This window comes from Cetorhinus maximus, chromosome 5 (assembly GCF_964194155.1).
Source record: "Cetorhinus maximus chromosome 5, sCetMax3.hap1.1, whole genome shotgun sequence".
NCBI classification, from domain to species: Eukaryota; Metazoa; Chordata; class Chondrichthyes; order Lamniformes; family Cetorhinidae; genus Cetorhinus; species Cetorhinus maximus.
This window is the reverse complement of record NC_135883.1, coordinates 123,657,334-123,679,314: the sequence shown is the minus strand read 5'-3', so window position 1 is coordinate 123,679,314 and position 21,981 is coordinate 123,657,334. Positions and strand designations below refer to the sequence as shown.

The following is a 21,981-nucleotide window of genomic DNA, read 5'->3' as shown; positions in this document are numbered from 1 at the left end:
CAACACAGGGCTACTTGCGTACCAAAGAGCATAAGCAGCAAGTGATAGACAGAACTAAGCAATTTCACAACCAAAGGATCAGATCTAAGCTCTGCAGTCCTGCCACATCCAGTTCTGAGTGGCAGTGGACAATTAAACAACTCACTGGAGGAGGACGCTCCGCAAATTTCCCCAACCTCAATGATGGAGGAACCCAGCACATCAGTGCAAAAGATAAGGCTGAAGCATTCGCAACAATCTTCACTAAGTTTCCACTCAAAAGCATTTGCATATCAACAAAGGCAAAATTTGCCAAGAACTAGTTTAATTTGGCAATGTTTGAAAACAATTTTTTGAAAAAAAATATTACTTGAAAAAATATTCCTCAATGTATTTAAGAATGGTGACTTGGAAACACAAATGTTTGAAAATTGATTTGTCACAAAAAAAATATTTTCAATTCCAGTGTCAATCCACTGGCTGCAAGTTACCTGATTCTAAATTGTTTGAAAATTACTTTAAACAAAAATGCAAAACTATTTTCTAGTTAGAATGGGGTACAGTAGTGACTTCTTTAGTAAATTTAAAAGAAAACATTCAAAACCATTTAAAACCATTTAGTGTCCTTGCAACCAAAAGTTCCAGTTTAACTTTTGGAGCCTCCTCAAAGTTCTACAATCGAACTTTAGTGGAAACTCTGGGTGATGATTAATCCACTCTGGGGACATGGCCGGGTTTATGCTCAGGGCCTGCTTCTAGCATGATATTTTTAAAACTAGATCACAAAAACTTAAATTGTTCTGTATGCAATATATGCTTAAAATTTCACGATATCAGGGCAAATACTCTGAGAATATCAGAGCAATTGTGTGGAAACTCCAGGTTGAGGATTAAGCATGCATATCACTGTCAAAGTGTGATGTCACACACATTGAAGAGCTAAAAGAACAACAAAATCTACCACTGCAATATTCATGCCACTGCCTTTTTAAGGGAATAAATAAGGGAGTTTATCGAACGCTTTTGAGATAGTTTCTTAGAGCAGTGCATTCTGGAACCAGCCAGAGAGCAGATTATTTTTGACTTGGTATTGTGTAATGTGACAGGATTAATTAATGACCTCAGAGTGAAGGCACCCCTAGGTAGCAGGAACCACAATATGATTGGATTTTACATCCAGTTTGAAAGGGAGAAGAGTGGGTCAAAGACTAGTATTGTAAACTTAAATAAGAGCAACTATGAAAGCTGAGCTAGCTGAATTGAACTGGGATACCAGGCTAAGGGATAGATCGATAGAGAAGCACTGGCAGGCATTTAAGTGGATATTTCAGAATACTCATAATAAGTATATTCCTGCTATAAATCAAAATGGTTAACTAAGAGGTTAGGGAAAGCATCAAACTTAAGGAAAAAGCATATAACTGCACAAAGATGAGTGGCAGGTCAGATAATTGCTCAGAATATAAAGAACAGCAGAGAATGACTAAAAGGTTAATCAGGAGCAAGTAACATATTAGCCTGGACAGAAGATTGGCTAGCTAGCAGGAAACAGAGAGTATGCATAAATGGGTCTTTGTCCAATTGGCAGGATATGACGAGTGGAGTCCCACAGGGGTCTGTGCTGGTGCCTCAACTTTTTACAATTTATATCAATAACTTAGATAAGAGGAATGAAGGCATGGTAGCTAAATTTGCAGATAACACAAAGGTAGGTAGGAAAGTATGTTGTGATGAAGGCTTAAGGAGTTTGCAGACGGACATAAATAAGTTGATAGAGTGGGTAAAAATCTGGCAGATAGAGTATAATGTGGGAAAATGTGAAGTTGTTCGCTTTGGCAGGAAGAATAAAAAAGCAGAGTATTACTTAAATGGAGAACGACTGCAGAATTCCGAGGTGCAGAGGGATCTAAGTGTTCTTGTGCATGAGTCACAAAAAGTTAGTATGCAGGTACAGCAGGTAATCAAGAATACTAATGGAATGCTATCCTTCATTATGAGAGGAATTGAACATAACAGTAAGAATGTTATGCTTCAGTTATACAGGGCAATGGTGACACCACGCCTCGAATCCTGTGTGCTGTTTTGGTTTCCTTATTTAAAGGAAGGATGTGAAAGCATTGGAGGCAGTTCAGAGGTGGTTTACTAGATTGATACCTGGAATGAACGGGTTGTCTTATGAGGATAGTTGGACAGGCTGGACTTGTTTCCCCTGCAGTTTAGAAGAGTGAGGGGTGACTTGATTGAAGTAGATAAGATCTTGAATGGTCTTAACAAGGTGGACATGGAAAGGATGTTTCCTCTTGTGGGTAAATCCAGAACTAGGAGGCACTGTTTTAAAATTAGGGGTCACCCTTATAGGACAGGGATGAGGAAAAATCTTTTCTCAGAGGGTTGTGTGACTTTGGAACTCTGGTGGAGGCAGGGTCATTGAATATTGTTAAAGCAGACGTAGATAGATTTTTGTTTGGCAAGGGAATCAAAGGTTATCGGGAGTAAATGGGAATGTGGAACTCGAAACACAAAGAGACCAGCCATGATCTCATTGAATGGCAGAGCAGGCCTGAGGGGCTAAATGGCCTACTTCTGCTCTTATTTCGTATGTTCATATTTTAAGTTGAATAACGTTAACTGAGTCAAAAGCTATAACTTCCAGCGGCAACAGCAGCTTAGCAAATGACACCAACTTCGAAAACAACAACCCACAATCACACCTGGTAGCTTCTGTGGCAGAACCTGCCTCTCAAGTATTGGCCTCTTCAGCAATCAGCAAAGGTGCACCATGTGAAGACACCCCATCTGAAATGGATTGTTAACTGTCTGTCCATCATCTTCCATAAATGTAAGGATGCCAGAACTGAACTGAACTACTTCAATGAAATTATATTCTAGGTGTTACATAAATAAGGCAGCCAATGCAATATTTCTTCCTCTATATATTCCATCTACACTTTACATAAATGCAACCAATTCTCATAGGGCAGGATCTTTAGGTTCAGCGTGCAGGCATGATTGGCTGGCCTGGGAGCGACCGGGGAACGAACCACCACTCGCGATCAGTCCCCGACCACAATTTCACGCTGGCTGCCCAATTAACGGCCAGCGTGAAGCGTGCTCTGAAATGCTCAGCGCTGCCAGGGTGGGGGCGGGAGGAGGGCAGGCACTGATGTAAGCGCGGGCGCGGGGGAGCACAGAATGAAAGCTCCTTGAAAGCAGAGAGCTGCCTCAGGGAGATGAAGAATTTAAAACCAATAAATAAAGATTTTTAAGTCCAGATAAAAATGGCGACACATCAGAATCAATCACCTGTACGTGTACATGATGAAAATTCCGTCCATACATTTTTATTTTTTTTAATTTAATAACGAAAACCTCATCCTGCCCTTGGTGGAGGTTTGATCAAAATGCAAAGTCCGCCTGGCAGATTTGCCCGTCTGCCAACTGTAAGGTTGGGCAGACCACAGAAAATCAGGGGAAATTGGAACTTTAATGGACTTAATTGCCCTCTTAATTGTCGGCGGGCGCACTTCTGGCTTTTGCGCATGCCCTCCGACCAAAATATCACATGAGCGTGGGATGACGTTGGAACCTCGCCCAATGTCATCACGCGCTATCTTACACTTGAGCAGTTTGGGCGCGCATCCGCATGCTGACCTGAAAATTCTGTCCATAGGCTTTACTTTTCTAGCTGTTCCTCCTTCAGCAATGGAGAGTAAAACAGAGAGTTTAAATGCATTCAGAGAAGTGTATTTATTTGTGGTAGCACCAGCCCCTCTTTATCAAGTTATTTTCTTAGCACCCCATCCCCGGCCCTTACACCTCCTGTTTTTCCAAAGTCTCTCACCAACTGTAACCAAGGGACCCAAGAGGTGACTTTCTCTCTGATATCCGTGAAGGGATGTATGAGAGAATCTCAAAAGTTCCTCTTCCTCCAATTTTACATCCCAACATGAGTATCTCTGAACCTTCATTCACAGTATAGGAGACTGGGCACAAATCTGCTCTGTGCCACTGAACCCAGCTTTGGTGCTGTGAGGCATTGTGCTTTGCCATCACCAACTATGAAGGATAGCAACATAAAGCAGCAAGGGGGAGGCAGTGGTGTAGAAGTAATCCAAAGGGCCAGGCTAATGCTCTGGGAACACGGGTTCAAATCCCACCATGGCAACAGGTGGAATTTAAATTCAATTAATATATCTGGAATTAAAAGCTAGTCTCAGTTATGGCGACCACAAGACTATTGTCATTGTTGTAAAACCCCATCTGCTTCACTAATGCCCTCTAGGGAAGAAACTCTGCCACTTCTTTAAGAGCACTGTGTGGTGGTGGTCATTCCTACCAATACAGTCATGGACAGAGACATCTGTGGCAGGCAGGTTGGTGAGAACAAGGTCAAGTATTTTTTTCCCTCTTGTTGGTTCCCTCGCCACCTGCTGCAGACTCAGTCTATCAGCTATGCCCTTTAGGACTCATCCAGCTTGGACACTCCTTCACACTGGAGATACCCTCCATTGTATTGTGTGGCATATCCACCCTGCTAAAAAGGATAGATTTCAAACAGATCTGGCAACACAAAATTAGGCACCCATGAAGCGCTGTGGGCCATTAGCAGCAGCAGAATTGCATACAATCACAATCTGTAACCTCACGGCCCGGTATATCCCCCAATATACCATTACCATCAAGCTGAGGGATCAACACTGATTCGATAAAGGGTGCAGGAGGGCATGCCAGGAGCAGCAAAAGGCACACACTAGACTACTTGCATGCCAAACACCAAAAGCAGTATGTTACAGACAGAGATAAGTGCTCCTACAGCCAACAGATCAGATCTAAGCTCTGCAGTCCTGCCACATCCAGTCATGAATGGTGGTGGATAAGTAAACAACTAACAGGAGGAGGCGGCTCCACAAATAATCCCATCCTCCAAGATGGGAGGAGCCCAGCACATCAATGCAAAAGACAAGGCTGAAGCATTTGCAACCATCTTCAGCCAGAAGTGCCAGGTGGATGATCCATCTCGGCCTCCTCCTGAGGTCCCCAGCATCACAGAAGCCAGTCTTCAGCTAATTCGATTCACTCCATGTGATAAATGACTGAAGCCATTGGATATGGCCCCTGACAACATTCTGGCAATAGTACTGAAGAATTGTGCTCCACAACTAGCCATGTTCCTAGCCAAGCTGTTCCACTACAGCTAAAACACTGGTTTCTACCCAGCAATGTGGAAAGTTGCCCAGGTATCTCCTGTCCACAAAATTACCAACTGGCCAATTACTGCCCCATCAATCTACTCTCGACCATCAGTAAAGTGATGGAAGGTGTCATCCAAAGTGCTATCAAACAGCACTTACTCAGCAATAACCTGCTCATTGACGCTCAGTTTGTGTTCTGTCAGGACCACTCAGCTTCTGACCTTATTACAGCATTGATCCAAGCATGGACAAAACAGTTGAGCACCCATGGTGAGGTGAGTGTGACTGCCCTTGATATCAAGGCAGCATTTGACCGAGTATGGTATCAAGAGCCCTGGCAAAACTGGAGTCAATGGGAGTCAGGGAGAAAACTCTCCGCTGGTTGGAATCATACCCAGCACAAAACAAGATGGTTGTGTTTGTTGCAGGTCAATCAACTCAGTCCCGAGAGATCACTGCAGGAGTTCCTCAGGCTAGTGTCCTCGGCCCAATTATTTTCAGGTGCTTCATCAATGACCTTCATGGGCTGACAAAAGGCAAGTTAACATTCACGCCACACAAGTGCCAGGCAATGACCATCTACAACAAGAGAGAATCTAATCATCTGTCCTTGATATTCAATGGCATTACCATTGCTGAATCCACACTATTAACATCCTGGAGGTTACCTGGGGGAAACTAAGCTGGACCAGCCAAATAAATACAGTGGCTACAAGAGCAGGTCAGAGGCTGGGAATTCTATGGAAGTAAATCACCTCCTGCAAAGGCTATGGGCCCTGACAACCATTTACAGCCTTTCCACCATCTACAAGACACAAGTCAGGAGTGTGATGGAATCCTCTCCACTTGCCTGGACAAGTGCAGCTCCAATAACACTTAAGAAGCTCGATACTATCCAGGACAAAGCAGTCCCGTTTGATTGACACCACATCCACCAGCTTAAACCTTCACTCCCTCCACCATTGGCTCTTAATGCCAGCAGTGTGTACTATCTCCAAGATGCACTGCAGCAACTCGCCAAGTCTCCTTCAACAACACTTCCCAAACCCGCAATCTAGGAGGACAAGGGCAGCAGATACATAGGAAGACCACCACATGCAAGTTCCCCTCCAAGCTACTCACCACCCTGACGTGGAACTATATCACCGTTCCTTCACTGTTGCTAGGTCAAAATCTTGGAACTCCCTTCCTAACACCGCCAAAACTGTAGCGGTTCAAGGAGGCAGCTCACCACCGCCTTCTCAAGGTCAATTAAAGATGGGCCATAAATGCTGACGTTGCCAGTGACGTCCACATCCCGCGAAAGAATATGAAAAAAATGCAATATGGGTAAAAATGTTCTTAGTTTTAATGTTCATTTTAACAGGATGGATTTTCTTTCTCTTATAATGTACATACTCAGATTATCCTTGGGCCCTTCCCTCAAAGGATTTTATGTACCTTTTCATTATGAAAGCTAATTGAGGATGTAGGTTTTTTTTGCTCCTCCTTTACCTCCAGTTTGTTTCAAATTCCAGTTGGCTGATTTGGCACTGCCATCTGTCTGTTAGTTTTTAACATCATGACATGGATTATTGTAAATCTGTTTAATGCTGAAAGCAATTTCATGGACAAGGTGTAATTCCTTTTGTCCAGCAGACATGGAATGCGTATTTAACTTCTCTCTCAGAGGGTGGAATCTTACCACCTTTGAAAATATTCCTCAGTTGGGGTAAAATGTAAATCCTGACCTCAATAGTCTGTGAGTCCCACCCACCTGCATGATCTTCCTGGAGATGACAAATTAAGAGGCCTTCTGGGAGCCCCACCCAATTAGAGACAGTAAGAGGCTCCGCAGGTGAGTGGGCAAGTGGAGGCACCCAAAGATCTGGGCAGCCGGCAGCCTGACTAGGAGAGGTGGGCACTTTCGATGTAGGAAGGGGATTGTGAGGGTGCCTCAAGATGGAGGCAGCACCTGAAGACTGCAAAAAATATTTAAATTATCATGTGGCCACAGGTGCCACGCCAACATTGTGGAGGGGCACCCCTATACAGGACAATCCCTAGCTGTGGCTGTGGTCCTCTGGCACTCGCCTTTCTAAGAGAGCGACAAGTTAAAAGAGGTCTCACTGGCCCCGTGGCCTGCCTCAGTAGGCTGCCTTCAATCACCTGCAGGCTTTGGCCTCAGCAGGACACCTGTCCACTCCCAGTAAGAGCCCGCTGGAATTACCAATTTGTCCATAAGTGGGTACTTAATTGCCGCTGATTAGCTACTTGCTGCTGCCAGGCAGGTATCTAATGCTGGTATCACCCCAGCCCCAGCAAGATTACTAGGAGGCAGGAATGTGTCGGGGAGCCAAGCTATCTTTCCAATTTCCCCCCAGGCGGGTTGGTCCCGCCTCCAACCCCATCTCCATGAGTCTCATAAGATTCCACCCAGAATTTCTGTTGCTTCCAGTTTGCTACACATACATATTATACATGCTGTAGTGATAAAGGCAACAAGACTGTTTTTAACATTTGCAGCACTCGATAAATAGAGGCAACTAAAAGAGGAAAAATGGCGCTGTAGTAACTATGATATCAATGGCATTTAATTTTCCAGTTCTTGGTACCAAAATTTTAGTGACATGCCAAGAAGCAAGAATATCTTCTTGGGTGTTAATGATTTAGTTGATTTTAATATTGCACACTGGGGAGGAGATAACTATGCTATAAATCTGTATTCATGCACCATAGCATTCTGCCACACATTCACACTAATTATACTGTTAGAATAACTTATTGACCTTTAAGTAACAATGCAATTTCTTTATTACTAAGGTTGAAGAAAACATCTGCCCTTTGAGTGATTGACATTATACCTGTCATATTCTATTTTAATTCGATATCAATGAAGCTGTGGACTGTGAGAGAAAGAATTAATTTGTTTAAGTTACCTTCCATTGGGAATGATGAAAATGAGGTTCTGCTGATGCACTTGATACTATAGCACCACCCACTCCTCACTTCCTCCGCTGCAACCTCTCTTATTTCCCTAGGTCATGATACACCTCTTTCCTTCAGATCTTATAGTGCAGAAGAAGACACCCATGGGTTTAGTTCTAAGTATTTTGTAATAATCAGCACCAAACAAACACTGAACTTTCTAAATTTATTAATACCAAATAGAAGAACAAACCAACAGGAACAAATTAAAGTGTATGCTGCTAAAACAAACAGATGAAGTCAATTATTGTCTCAGTTAAACATACTAATAGGTTAAAAACAAAAAGCTAAAAGCTACTGCGGATGCTGGAAATCCAAAACAAAAACAGAAAACAAAGAGTCTTCTCATGAAGACTCGAAACGTTGACTGATTTCTTCTCCACCGATGCTGCCAGACCTGCTGAGTTTTTCCAGGTAATTCTGTTTTTGTTTTGTATACTAATAGGTTATTGCTTTCCTCCAGATACTATGACACATCACACAAACCCGTTCCATTAACAATAATTACAGTAATAAGGGGTTGGTTATTGTTCTCACTGCTTTCATATCCGAAAGCCAGGTCCACATTCTCTTCATAACTTCAATTCTTTCACTCACTCAGCAGCAAAAACAATCACCCTGTTTCAAGAAACAACTGAGATCAGTTTTAACTTGTGAGCAATACCACAGGCTCCATCAGCAGGGTTCAGAACCCTGTTTCTCCAAATTGATTTGATGATTGCCTACTTTTGTTTCATTTATTCACGGGATGTGGGCTTCACTGGCTAGGCCAGCATTTATTGCCCATCCCTAGTTGCCCTACTTTCAAAGTGTGTGTGTGTGCGTGTGTTTGTGTGTGTGTAATTTAGATTTAACTTAATAGGGTCATAGAATCATACTACTTCAAAGAGGTCATTCAGCCCATCATGCCTATGCTGGCTCTTTGAAATCACTGTCCATTTAGTCCCACTTCCCTGCTCTTTGACCAGAGTCTAGAATTTTGTTCCTATCCATGTATTTATCCAATTCCCTTTTTCTGTCATCTATGTACATTAGTCAGAAACCAACAGGTTTTCAAAAGGTGTTGAGTTGTGAATCTCTGTATTCTCATTTAATTTCTGGTACCTGGCTTTGAAACCAATTTGGATGGAAGTTCCTCCTATCTGCGAATTGTAAGGTGCTATAAGCATTGAGTTTAATCAATATCACCCTATTTCTAAGTAGGTATGTGGGTCATGGCACAGACTAGTACTAAACTGGAAATTTAACTCCGCAATACCACGAAGTTAGTAGGCTTGGGAATTACAATGATTTACCCTGAAGCAAAGGAGAGTACTCAAACATTGGGTGGCTGCTGTTTGTGCTGCAATGGAAGCTATGACATCGACCATCAGATGCCGCATCATATTTGAGGTTGTATGTGTACTAACAGAGTTGGCCACAAGTTCCATACTGAAAAGGATGGGCTCCAAACTCTACACAAAGCCCCATGACAAGTTGGTGTTAAATTCCTCCACACTCCTTGGCAGCGACTGCAGGCTTGCTGACAGGCCTGCTGATGCACCAAGCATTTTCTCACCAGTGTTCTTCTCTAGGCTGCTCCATCAAAATGCTCATCTGAATCCTCTGCAGCAGAGCCTGTTTTTGTCCTTGCCCCCCACTGAGCTGGCACATAGCCCTCTGCCCTGGATGCTCATGATATCCGCCCCCTTCTGATTAGCCAATCAACACTGAAGTAATTCAAATGAGCTTGTAGCACAAAGTCACAATTAACAGGCACGGGTTATTCGCACGTCACAATTCCAGTGCCTGTTTTTGGAGGCTATTGAATTTAGCCTTCAATATCAACTGCTAATGACAAAGTACTTCATCGCTAAAAGTGGTGAAATTAAAACTAATGCATTGCTTTCAGAATTTGCTGAAGAATTGGATGCAAATCAACATATGTTTAATTCCCATCATATTCCGTGACATTAAGTAACATGCTTGAGCCACAAATCCGCAACTGACAAAGGGCACAAATTTCCAGTGTTTCTCCTGTTTATCTGCATCACTTTGTGGAAGAGCCACAGAAAACCTAATAAAATGGCACAAGCGGCAGAAAACTGGGCAACTCAACCCAATTTCTTTAATTACTTGTTCATAGAATTGTCACATATTTCAAGCAGGAAAACATGGCACCTCCAATTTCTATGGCTAAATCATTTATAAATTTTGAGGTCCCAGCACTTTCTGCGATTCTGAGAAATAGTCGAGAATTAATATAACCTCAATTTCAATTTTAGTAGGTCATTTTCTTACACAGACTGATAAGATTTATCCTGAAAATCACATTTTCCTTTGTGGTTTTTTTTTTCTGGGGAACAGACAGGGAAGTGGATTTGAGGTCAAAATCAGATCAGGCCATAGTCTCACTGAATGGCAAAGCAGACACAAGGACTGTGTGGAAAACTCTTGCTCCTAATTCTTATGCTGTTTTGCAAAGATGCTCTCATTGAGTTGAGATCTTCAGTAGAGAGCCTTACGATATAGTGGTTGGTAAACTGCAAGGTGCTGCAAGTAGATCTAGCTCCAGCCTGGAAATAACCAGACGCACAAAGGTTCATGAACACAGCCACCTCCACAGCCACTGACAATCTGGTCCTTGCCTAGTCCTGAAGTTGTGGTTGTGGCTGCAGCAGGTACCATATTTCAATAAGGAAACCTTACTGAAGCACAGGCATCTCAAATGCTGAGGTTCAGGGAGGAGAATCGCTCCCTGGATTCTCTGGGTAGATATGACCTCCTGCTGAGAACAGTTCACTCCTCCTCCTCCCTCTTCCAGCTGCTAGCCCTGCTCTGTGCCACCTCCATTCATTCCCCCAGACATGTTGTATTCCGTTGGGAACGTTTACTGACGCACCCATGTCTGGGAGCTAATGATTCATGCAGAAACCTTGAAGTCAGAAAAAACAATGCCGCTCCCTGTGGACTTTTGAAACAATTAGAGAAAGCACCGTTTGTAGAATTGGAGAAATAGGCAGAAAAGATTAATCAGTAGAAAACCTTTAAGTTATTGATGATCCCATGAAATAGCGCAGGTCCTTCATGTTGCTGAACACATATTCAGATGTGCAAGGTTGAGAGAGCATTAGCTGGAGTATTAAGTTCCAAAATAGCATCACCAGAATCAAATCAGTATTGCAAGATGATTTACTTCATTATCTGCCCACTCTGTACACTTTCGGTTACTGTTTACTCCATACACACTAATGTCCTCACCAATATCGATCTGAAATGATTCGCTACAAAAGTGTGTGCATACCCATTTTGGAAGTCTAAGGAAACACATAGTACCCAAAAAATGGGGGCAGCAATTCCAATCCTTTACCCACTGTTTTTTTAATATTATGTTGGTTAAATAGATACTCAAGAATTTCAGTGGCCAGTTTTAACCCTGATCCCAGATTGTCTGGAAGCCTCCCAGAATGACAGATTTATAGCCCATGCTCTGCTGTGAGCAACCCAGGAGAAAACAAGGAAATAGGGTTAATGGGCAGCACCAATGCATTGAGATGTTGCAACACTTTGGCGAGCACATGCGGCGGCCATTAAGCACAGGGTAAGTTCCTATTAGTGCGTTGGACTATATTGGAGCATGTATGAGCACTGTAGGCAGTAAAGTTCCCAGATAATAGCTATTAGTATTTTGGCCGTAACAATAGCAGTTTTAGGAAGTACTTGTGATACCTTTTCTATTCCAATTACAGTACTTTCTCCATTTGCTTCCCTCCTTCCCTTTTCACTACTTCATTTCTGAAGTTGGTAACCTGCCTGGGAGGGAAATATTATGTAAATTTGAGAATGAAATCAACATTTATTTTTCACCATTAAATCTGGTTCATGTTCAAACTGGGCTGTGCATCAATGCCATGATCAATCGAGAGGGTACCAGCTGCATCAATAAGACAAGTACATCCTTCTTGGCACCTTAGGAAGCAAGTGTTGATCAGCACAGCATAAAGATGTAGACAAAATTCTAATATATTAAGCAGCTATCATCCTAACCCAATTTATGGGGAGGCAATGGCGTAGTGATATTGTTGCTGGACTAGTAATCCAGAAACTCAGGGTAATGCTATGAGGATAAAAGCAAAAAAACTGCAGATGCTGGAAATCCAAAACAAAAATAAAAATACCTGGAAAAACTCAGCAGGTCTGACAGCATCTGCGGAGAGGAATACAGATAACGTTTCGAGTCCGCATGATTCTTCAACAGAACTAAGGAAAAATGCTCTGAGGACCTGAGTTCAAATCCTACTATAGCAGATGGTGAAATTTGAATTCAGTAAATATCTGGAATTAAAAGTCTAATGATGACCATGAAACCATTGTCTAGCCTACTTGAGACTCCAGACCCACAGCAATGTAGTTGACCCTTAAATGCCCTCTAAACAAGGGCAATTTGGCATGGGCAATAAATGCTGGCCTCGCCAGGGACACCCACATTTCATGAATGAATAAAAAAAATGAATGGCCTTGAGCATTGAAGATGGCATAACAGGAACGCAACGGTTTCCAGATGCAGCATTTTGAATACTATAGGATGGAGTACCCATACCAACGTTCAGGAGCAGCCAAACACTTTCTGCATAGATGTGGTGATACTAACAAGGGCGGGCGGGCGGGCAGCCGATCTCAATTTGCCATGAGGAGGGCAAATGCAAGGCAGGCAGCCAGCACAAACAATCCGAATATGCACACAAACAAAATATGATCAACTGGGGCTTGCAAATGGAAAGCCGGCAGCTGGAAGTATATATCCTGTTGAAGATGACGACGGTACAAGTTAGTTTCCGGTACACTGAGACTTGCTCGTCACCCGTGTGCCTGTGTCCGCTGGGACAGTACAGCATACCGAGCCATCTCAGGCTTTATTGTAGACCGCACTGAAGGGGCAGCACTGCCTGAGAACAGCTCCTGCCCCTTTCACACGGTGCGGCTCAAATTATGTAAAACAACAGAGTTGACAGCAAGATCAGATCATGTTATAGCGGTTGCTCCATCTATTGATTTGCTGGCTCACAGCTCTCGCACCCTTCCTCAAATTTAGCTAGGTGCCAATGAACAAATTCCATCAAAATGCACGTGGCTGGGCTCCCCAGGCTGGGGTTTTTACACATTTATAGCTCATTTGTTGAGGGTGGATGTCTAGTTTTGTCGGATTTGCCCTTACGACGCTTGAGAAAAAGGAAAACAAAGAGGATCTTGCTGTACATTAATGTTGCCAGGCAACCCCCAACCACCACACCCTCTACTCCTGCCATTCGCCTCTGGGAGGAAGGTTGCCTCAATTAATTTTAAACTGAATCTGGATTTAAGTCTACAAGTATCTTCATAATTGCAACTGAAACTCTTTCGAGTTATCAACAGTCACAGATTGCAACTCTTTCGAGTACAATCACAGTTCTTGGTTTCCGGGAGTGGGACGTGAACCCACAACGCTCTGATTCAAAGGCGAGGGTGCTATGAACTGAGCCACAGCTGACACCTCTGTCTAACTGAGCCACGCATGTCAACAGGGCTCCAGGTTTGATCCTTGGTCTGTGCCGAGTTAGCTGATCGACGCTATAATGGGTCTCAGGACCCTTGGGCTGAGTTGGGGCTGGGGGTGGGGTCGTAGTGGGGTGTAGGGCGGGAAGTCCAGCAGAGTTCCTGCTCCAGATCTGCATCTAGTGGGACCATGGCGTGCCTGTGGACTCTGAGTGAGGACAACATTGTGGCTCCACGGTGACATCCAAAATGATCGAATCAGCAGCCGACACTGGGTGGGTTTAAAAAGGCCACTTGGCAAAGAATAGGGGGCTGCCGGCGCTCACGGAGCCCAGGGTCATGAGAGGATCAAATTAGATTCGAAAACTAATGACAGGTATTTCGGACCCAGTGCAGTTTTAACTCGGTGTATGTGAATGAGTTTCCAGTGAGTTAAAATTGGGCCCTTCAATGACACGGTGAGTTGAAGGTCCGGGTACTGCCCCCATTCACAACATGACTGCAGGGAAAAGATGGCATCAGTCCATCACCCTGTGAGTAATCCAGTGTTGCACTTCTATTATTGCAGAAATGAGCTACCGTTTATTCAGATCACCTTTTCTGTAGTTACAGCATAAAATGTTACCCAGGAAATGGTCAGAAAAATCATGGAAACTCTGTAAGGTAGGTAAAAAGAGGTTAAAAGTTTGAGAAAGCAGGAATCATTGTGGCCTGTGCATCTCTTTATATTAATGACACTGTTAAATGAAATTAGGCGGAATCTCTACCGGAGTTTGACTTGACGAAAACATAAAATAAATTAAGGAACGAATGTTCATCCCAATTCCACTACATGGCTTGGATGTCCGAAATGTAGCAGAGCGCAAATAAACTGTCACGTTCCGAGCTCCGATCTCATTGTTCCTCGGAATTAAAACACACAAAATAAATGAAAGGATTGATTTACCTTGTAACTGCTGGCAATTCAGTCTTCTCCGGATTACCGCTCCAACAAGTTTATGATGCAAACTGAAAAATGGTCTTCTCCAAATATAAAAGCAAACCGGGAGTCCTCACAATAAGTTCTGTTTCACTGTATGTTGGAAGTAAAATGATCTGCTTGTCCTTCCCTCACTAATGATCTCAGAAGGTGTAAACCGAGTTTACAACGCGCCTGTAACTACCTCCAATCGTTCCAATTAGAATCACCCTTAACAGCCAGTTTCTGTTTTGAGAAACATTTAACTGCACAAACAATGGCTATATTCTCATACAATTTTCCCCCTTTCAAAAGAAGTGGTTAATTAAAATAAATATTCCTTTCTCCTGAAGGAGTGACCACTGCACCGAGGTGCAGTGTAAGGGTATAGATGATAAAAGCAAAAAACTGCGGATGCTGGAAATGCAAAACAAAACTAAAAATAAAACTACCTGGAAAAACTCAGCAGGTCTGGCAGCATCTGCGGAGAGTAACACAGTTAACGTATGACTCTTCAGCAGAACTGAGTAAAAATAGAAGAGAGGTGAAATATAAGGTGGTTTAAGTGGGGTGGGGGGTGGGTGGGACAAGTAGAGCTGGATAGAGGACCAATGGTAGGTGGAGATAACCAAAAGATGTCACAGACAAAAGGACGAAGAGGTGTTGAAAGTGGTGATATTATCTAAAGAATGTGATAATTAAGGGTAGAAAGCAGGACAAGCAAGCTACATATAGCCCTAGTTGGGGTGGGGTGAAGGAATCAAAAATGGCTAAAAGGTAGAGATAAAACAATGGATGGAAATACATTTAAAAATAATGGAAATAGGTGGGGAAAGAAAAATCTATATAAATTATTGGGAAAAAAAAGGGGGGATCGGAAAGGAGGTGGGGATGGAGGAGAGAGTTCATGATCTAAAATTGTTGAACTCAATATTCAGTCCGGAAGGCTGTAAAGTACCTAGTCGGAAGATGAGGTGCTGTTCCTCCAGTTTGCGTTGAGCTTCACTGGAACAATGCAGCAGGCCAAGGACGGACATGTGGGCATGAGAGCAGGGTGGAGTGTTGAAATGGCAAGCGACAGGGAGGTCTGGGTAATGCTTACGGACAGACCGAAGGTGTTCTGCAAAGCGGTCACCCAGTCTGCGTTTGGTCTCTCCAATGTAGAGGAAACCGCATTGGGAGCAACGAATGCAGTAGACAAAATTGAGGGAAGTGCAAGTGAAATGCTGCTTCACTTGAAAGGAGTGTTTGGACCCTTGGACGGTGAGGAGAGGGGAAGTAAAGGGACAGGTGTTGCACCTTCTGCGGTTGCATGGGAAGGTGCCGTAGGAGGGGGTTGAGGTGTAGGGGGTGATGGAGGAGTGGACCAGGGTGTCCCAGAGGGAACGATCCCTGCGGAATACTGCCAGGAGGGGTGAAGGGAAGATGTGTTTGGTGGTGGCATCATGCTGGAGTTGGCGGAAATGGTGGAGGATGATCCTTTGAATGCGGAGGCTGGTGGGGTAATAAGTGAGGGCAAGGGGGATCCTATCATGTTTCTGGGAGGGAGAGGAAGGTGTGAGGGCGGATGCGCGGGAGATGGGCCGGACACGGTTGAGGGCCCTGTCAACCACCGTGGGTGGAAAACCTCAGTTAAGGAAGAAGGAAGACATGTCAGAGGAACTGTTTTTGAAAGTGGGATCATCAGAACAGATGCGACGGAGGCGAAAGAACTGAGAGAATGGGATGGAGTCCTTACAGGAAGCGGGGTGTGAGGAGCTGTAGCCGAGGTAGCTGTGGGAGTCGGTAGGCTTGTAATGGATATTGGTGGACAGTCTATCACCAGAAATTGAGACAGGTCAAGGAAGGGAAGGGAAGTGTCAGAGATGGACCATGTGAAAATGATGGAGGGGTGGAAATTGGAAGCAAAATTAATCAATTTTTCCAGGTCCAGACGAGAGCATGAAGCAGCACCGAAGTAATCATCGATGTACCGGAGAAAGAGTTGTGGGAGGGGGCTGGAGTAGGACTGGAACAAGGAATGTTCCACATACCCCATAAAGAGACAGGCATAGCTGGGGCCCATGCGGGTACCCATAGCCACACCTTTTATTTGAAGGAAGTGAGAGGAGTTTAAGGAGAAATTGTTCAGTGTGAGAACAAGTTCAGCCAGACGGAGAAGAGTAGTAGTGGATGGGGATTGTTCGGGCCTCTGTTCGAGAAAGAAGCGGAGAGCCATCAGACCATCCCGGTGGGGGATGGAGGTGTAGAGTGATTGGACGTCCATGGTGAAGAGGAGGCGGTTGGTCCAATTTCCACCCCTCCATCATTTTCACATGGTCCATCTCTGACACTTCCCTTCCCTTCCTTGACCTCTGTGTCTCAATTTCTGGTGATAGACTGTCCACCAATATCCATTACTAGCCTACCGACTCCCACAGCTACCTCGACTACAGCTCCTCACACCCTGCTTCCTGTAAGGACTCCATCCCATTCTCTCAGTTCTTTCACCTCCGTCGCATCTGTTCTGATGATCCCACTTTCAAAAACAGTTCCTCTGACATGTCCTCCTTCTTCCTTAACCGAGGTTTTCCACCCACGGTGGTTGACAGGGCCCTCAATCGTGTCCGGCCCATCTCCCGCGCATCAGCCCTCACACCTTCCTCTCCCTCCCAGAAACATGATGGGGTCCCCCTTGTCCTCACTTATCATGCATTCAAAGGATCATCCTCCGCCATTTCCGCCAACTCCAGCATGATGCCACCACCAAACACATCTTCCCTTCACCCCTCCTGGCGGCATTCCGCAGGGATCATTCCCTCCGGGACACCCTGGTCCACTCCTCCATCACCCCCTACACCTCAACCCCCTCCTACGGCACCTTCCCATGCAACCGCAGAAGGTGCAACACCTGTCCCTTTACTTCCCCTCTCCTCACCGTCCAAGGGCCCAAACACTCCTTTCAAGTGAAGCAGCATTTCACTTGCACTTCCCTCAATTTAGTCTACTGCATTCGTTGCTCCCAATGTGGTTTCCTCTACATTGGAGAGACCAAACGCAGACTGGGTGACCGCTTTGCAGAACACCTTCGGTCTGTCCGTAAGCATTACCCAGACCTCCCTGTCGCTTGCCATTTCAACACTCCACCCCGCTCTCTTGCCCACATGTCTGTCCTTGGCCTGCTGCATTGTTCCAGTGAAGCTCAACGCAAACTGGAGGAACAGCACCTCATCTTCCGACTAGGCACTTTACAGTCTTCCGGACTGAATATTGAGTTCAACAATTTTAGATCATGAACTCTCTCCTCCATCCCCACCCCCTTTCTGATTCCCCCCCACTTTTTTTCCAATAATTTATATAGATTTTTCTTTCCCCACCTATTTCCATTATTTTTAAATGTATTTCCATCCATTGTTTTATCTCTACCTTTTAGCCATTTTCGATTCCTTCACCCCACCCCACCCCCACTAGGGCTATCTGTAGCTTGCTTGTCCTGCTTTCTACCCTTAATTATCACATTCCTTAGATAATATCACCACTTTCAACACCTCTTCGTCCTTTTGTCTATGACATCTTTTGGTTATCTCTACCTATCATTGGCCCTCTATCCAGCTCTACTTGTCCCACCCCCCAGTTTATATTTCACCTCTCTTCTAGTTTTACTTAGTTCTGTTGAAGAGTCATATGGACTCGAAACGTTAACTGTGTTCCTCTCCGCAGATGCTGCCAGACCTGCTGAGTTTCTCCAGGTATTTTTATTTTTATTTTTGTTAAGGGTATAGATGACCCTTGACTACTTCATCGAGCATCTGTTCTTCATGTGACAGTCTTGTGGGTAAGGAGTAGAAATTCGGGGGTCTTTTAAGCCGATAAATGACAGCGGCACCCAAACTGGGAGATCTGAGGCTTGGTCCAGATGGGCCTCGGGTCTGGTGATAATTGAATTGAGCTACTAGCGGCTCCAGAGGCAGCCTGCATGTTAGCGGTGCTCCAATTTGGTCTGTCTGCCTCGCAAGCGGCGGCCCTGAGGTAAAACCCAGGTGACGATGGTTGGGGGACAGGTAACAGCAGATGTCCGGAGAGCTGTGGAGCCAGAAGGAGTTCGGCTATTCCTCCCAACTCCACAGGAGGGTAACAAAAAAAAACACATCTCACCTTCTTGTCATTGCTGCTGCAATCCCAACTACACCTGAGTGGAGCAGGCCTGGCCCCTGTTCTGCTCAGCAGGCACAAATCTTGATGAGGGGCACCATTAGGCCTTTGCCTAGCTTATACAAGGGGCTTAGAATCAGCCTAAAGTGGCCATCCAGGATAGCTGAAAATGGTCAACCTGGAACATAGGATTTATTTCAGGTGTCCTTCAGGCGAATGGCTTTGTGAAATGGGTAATCCAGTTTCTACTCCTCAGTTAACTGCTGCTTCAATTATAGGGCCATCAAAACTGATTGCAATGCTGATGGCAACAGATACAAGCTTCATGAATTGCTGGATCATGATGATGTGTGATGACCATCTTTTGTTTCTTTCTATCGCAAAACAGGGAGTATTTTGACCACAGAGATAAGATCAGCTAATTGAGCACAGACTGGTAATTAAACTTGAGACTTTACTGGTTTGCATGGTTCTGCTTTGGACCATTCAGTGTACTACTTGCCAGTGAGACATTGAGAGAACTCCCAATGAAAGCTTTACATGTATTTATAGGATGCGAACTATAAACTAGTTGGTATGTTTGCTTTAATGGACTCAATTTACATGAAAGTTTCTGTCTGTTTTTTCCTCTACTTTTCCGTGAGACTCCCTGTTAAGACACAGCAGATGGTAAATGCTAAGCTGTTCAAATCCCAGGGGGAAACTTGAAACAACTGTCACAACTAATTTTCAATTTGTATAAATTTTGAGATGCGTGCCCTGAATTCAGTAGTAATAAGATCACCAAGTCTTATAGGATTTTATAAAACTAGATTAAACATTTGTTAGTAAGAGAAATGATTTAAATACATACATAGATCTCTAAATTACTGCTATGATAACTTCTAAATCCCCTAATCAATCTAACTCCCAGTTACACTTTTGTTAAGGCGACAGTAAGATACATAGATTTTAAAAGACCCAGGCAAAGAAACATGATACCCTGAACAAGTCGAATTCCGAGTGAGTTTTCTTAACTTCAGTCCTTTGAGGACAGCAGCTTGAGGCAGTGATGCTGAAGGCTTTTCACACACTCGTAAGAACTTAAACATGCCTTCCCTTACAAACAGTCTTCTCTTCTTTATGCATATCTTCCTCTTTGAATGCAAATACCCATTGTTTCACTACCAGTAATCTTTGGGAAAAATAAACACACTGTTTCTAAACTTCACCTGGCTAGGTGACATGTTTCACCCCTCCTTTGAAAACGATCTGGCCTGGTTTGTTTCAAAATGCAAATATTCCCTTGACAACTATGTTTTTAAACTTCCCCATGTTTACCTATTTAACATTTCAAACCTAACCTCTCTTCTTAGATCAAAGCACCCAAATTAATCAATTAACTCTCTCTCACACACACACACATGCACACACCCATACACACAAATATAGACACATAGACACATCCCACTATTACTCTATTTCACAATAAATTCCAATAACATTATGTGAATTAGTATGTCTTCTTGACAGTCTCCTTTCAGTTTTCCTTTCTCTTTCCTTTTCCCAGGTTTTTCTAGAAAATGTTAACCGCTCTCAGGCAGAAACACAGGATGGATGAGCAAATGACCCGCAAACCATAGATGCATGACAGTATCCCTTGCACAAAGTATATATTTGAGAATGGCACTTGGTCTCTCTCATGTCAGTAAGGCCAAGCTCCCTAATTCAGAGTGTGGAAGATCATGGCGACAATACTGTCCCCAGATTTTCAGCCTTCCTCGGTTTGATATTTCTAGTAAAATCAAAGTTGTGCTCCTTTACAACTTGTTTACTGCTTCACTAAGTGAAACAAAAAGAATTCTTCAAAAAAAACATACTTGTGATGTTGCTACACATAGGGACCAGAGGAATTTTTACCTCATGGTGTCTAAGTTAATGGCCACATTGTAATTCAAACTATTTCAGTAAGAGACAAATCCTTTTCTTGTAATATCACTTCTGAAGATTATAAATCCATAGTTAAGTTAATAATTTTTACATACCCAGGGAGGGAATACATTCTTTAGAGATAGTGAGCTCTGCCATCACTCACCTACTTTCAATGAGTCATTCTTCAGTCTGACACCATCATTGCAACGATAGTGAATATTATTGATATTGTTTCTCCTTTCTCGCAGCAACACAAGTTCTAGAAATAAATGGCTTTCGACTGGCAGAATGTTTAAAGTGCTGTGGGACAAGTCAATCACTGGGCTGATTTGCATATTCAATTTTTTATGTTGCAAACAGATCAAAATCTGCCAGCAGGCATAATGGCCTTTGACTATAACGTGAAGTCACTGTGTTGAGATGGTTTACACTGGCAATTCATGAATAACTAATGAATTAACAAAAATTATTTAGCTGAATTGGAAACAGGCAGACACAGTAGCTAAAGATCCTCACCTTCACTGCAATGCAATGGGAATGTTAAAGGTCAGGACTTCCGTTCACCTGACTGACTCTAACCTGAACCCGAGGTGTTGCCCAGAGACAGCATCATTGAGATCATTAAGGTGGGATGCTTACCATTCCCATTAGCACTTGGGGGCTTACATTGTGGGAGGAAGTGTGGCTGCAGGAATTGAATGCCTGTCTGGTAAAATTAGTCACGACTGGTAAAATTAATCTTCATGGCTCTAAGAAACTGTGACAATCAACTTTCTGCTTCCTACTATTTTAGGCATTTGCCCCTTTTCTGTTCGGCTATTGCACATGCAAACAATATGGAAGGAAAAGTCAATGGCCATATTGTAAACTGAGAGCCACTCTAGAGGAAAGAAAATAATTTTCTGACAGTCTTATTTTCCCTAAATGGGTGTTGTGCACCTGTAGTACTACTCAAATGCTCTAGACACATTTTGGAGGATGTGGAGTTGACTGCTGATTATAATATTTGAACAATAATAAGCCTTACACAATGTTTTTACAGGCTTCTAGCATTCTTGCAATCAAAAGCTTAAAGTACACCAGGCATGTGATACGTCTTAAATCTCTGCTTGTACCATCATATTGTCAGCCTATAAGCATCTGCTCCTGCTCACATGACCTTACACCGCTTTGGCCGATTGTCCCACACAGCAATTATACAGCAGGGTACACGGTGCCCCCACCACTTGTACCTGTAAGCATTCCTTCTGTTGCATTTATCCTTCTGATTGTAGCTACCTGATCTATAGAAGGGGAAAAAAACCTTCAAAACTTCAGGACATCCCACAGCAT

General features: G+C 43.6%; 1 protein-coding gene across 2 annotated transcripts in view; it reads right to left on the bottom strand.

Moving 5' to 3' along the window:
* LOC144680904 (gap junction beta-7 protein-like) overlaps positions 1-20,923 on the bottom strand; it is a 29,168-nt gene extending 8,245 nt beyond the window's left edge. The window contains exon 1 of one of the 2 annotated variants that reach the window (XM_078542444.1): positions 20,813-20,923. The gene's annotated coding sequence lies outside the window, so the exon portion shown is untranslated. Of the gene's footprint in view, positions 1-14,595; positions 15,098-20,812 lie in introns of those variants that run through there. The other variant, XM_078542443.1, reaches the window with a different exon arrangement.
* Between the last annotated feature and the right edge of the window lie 1,058 nt (positions 20,924-21,981).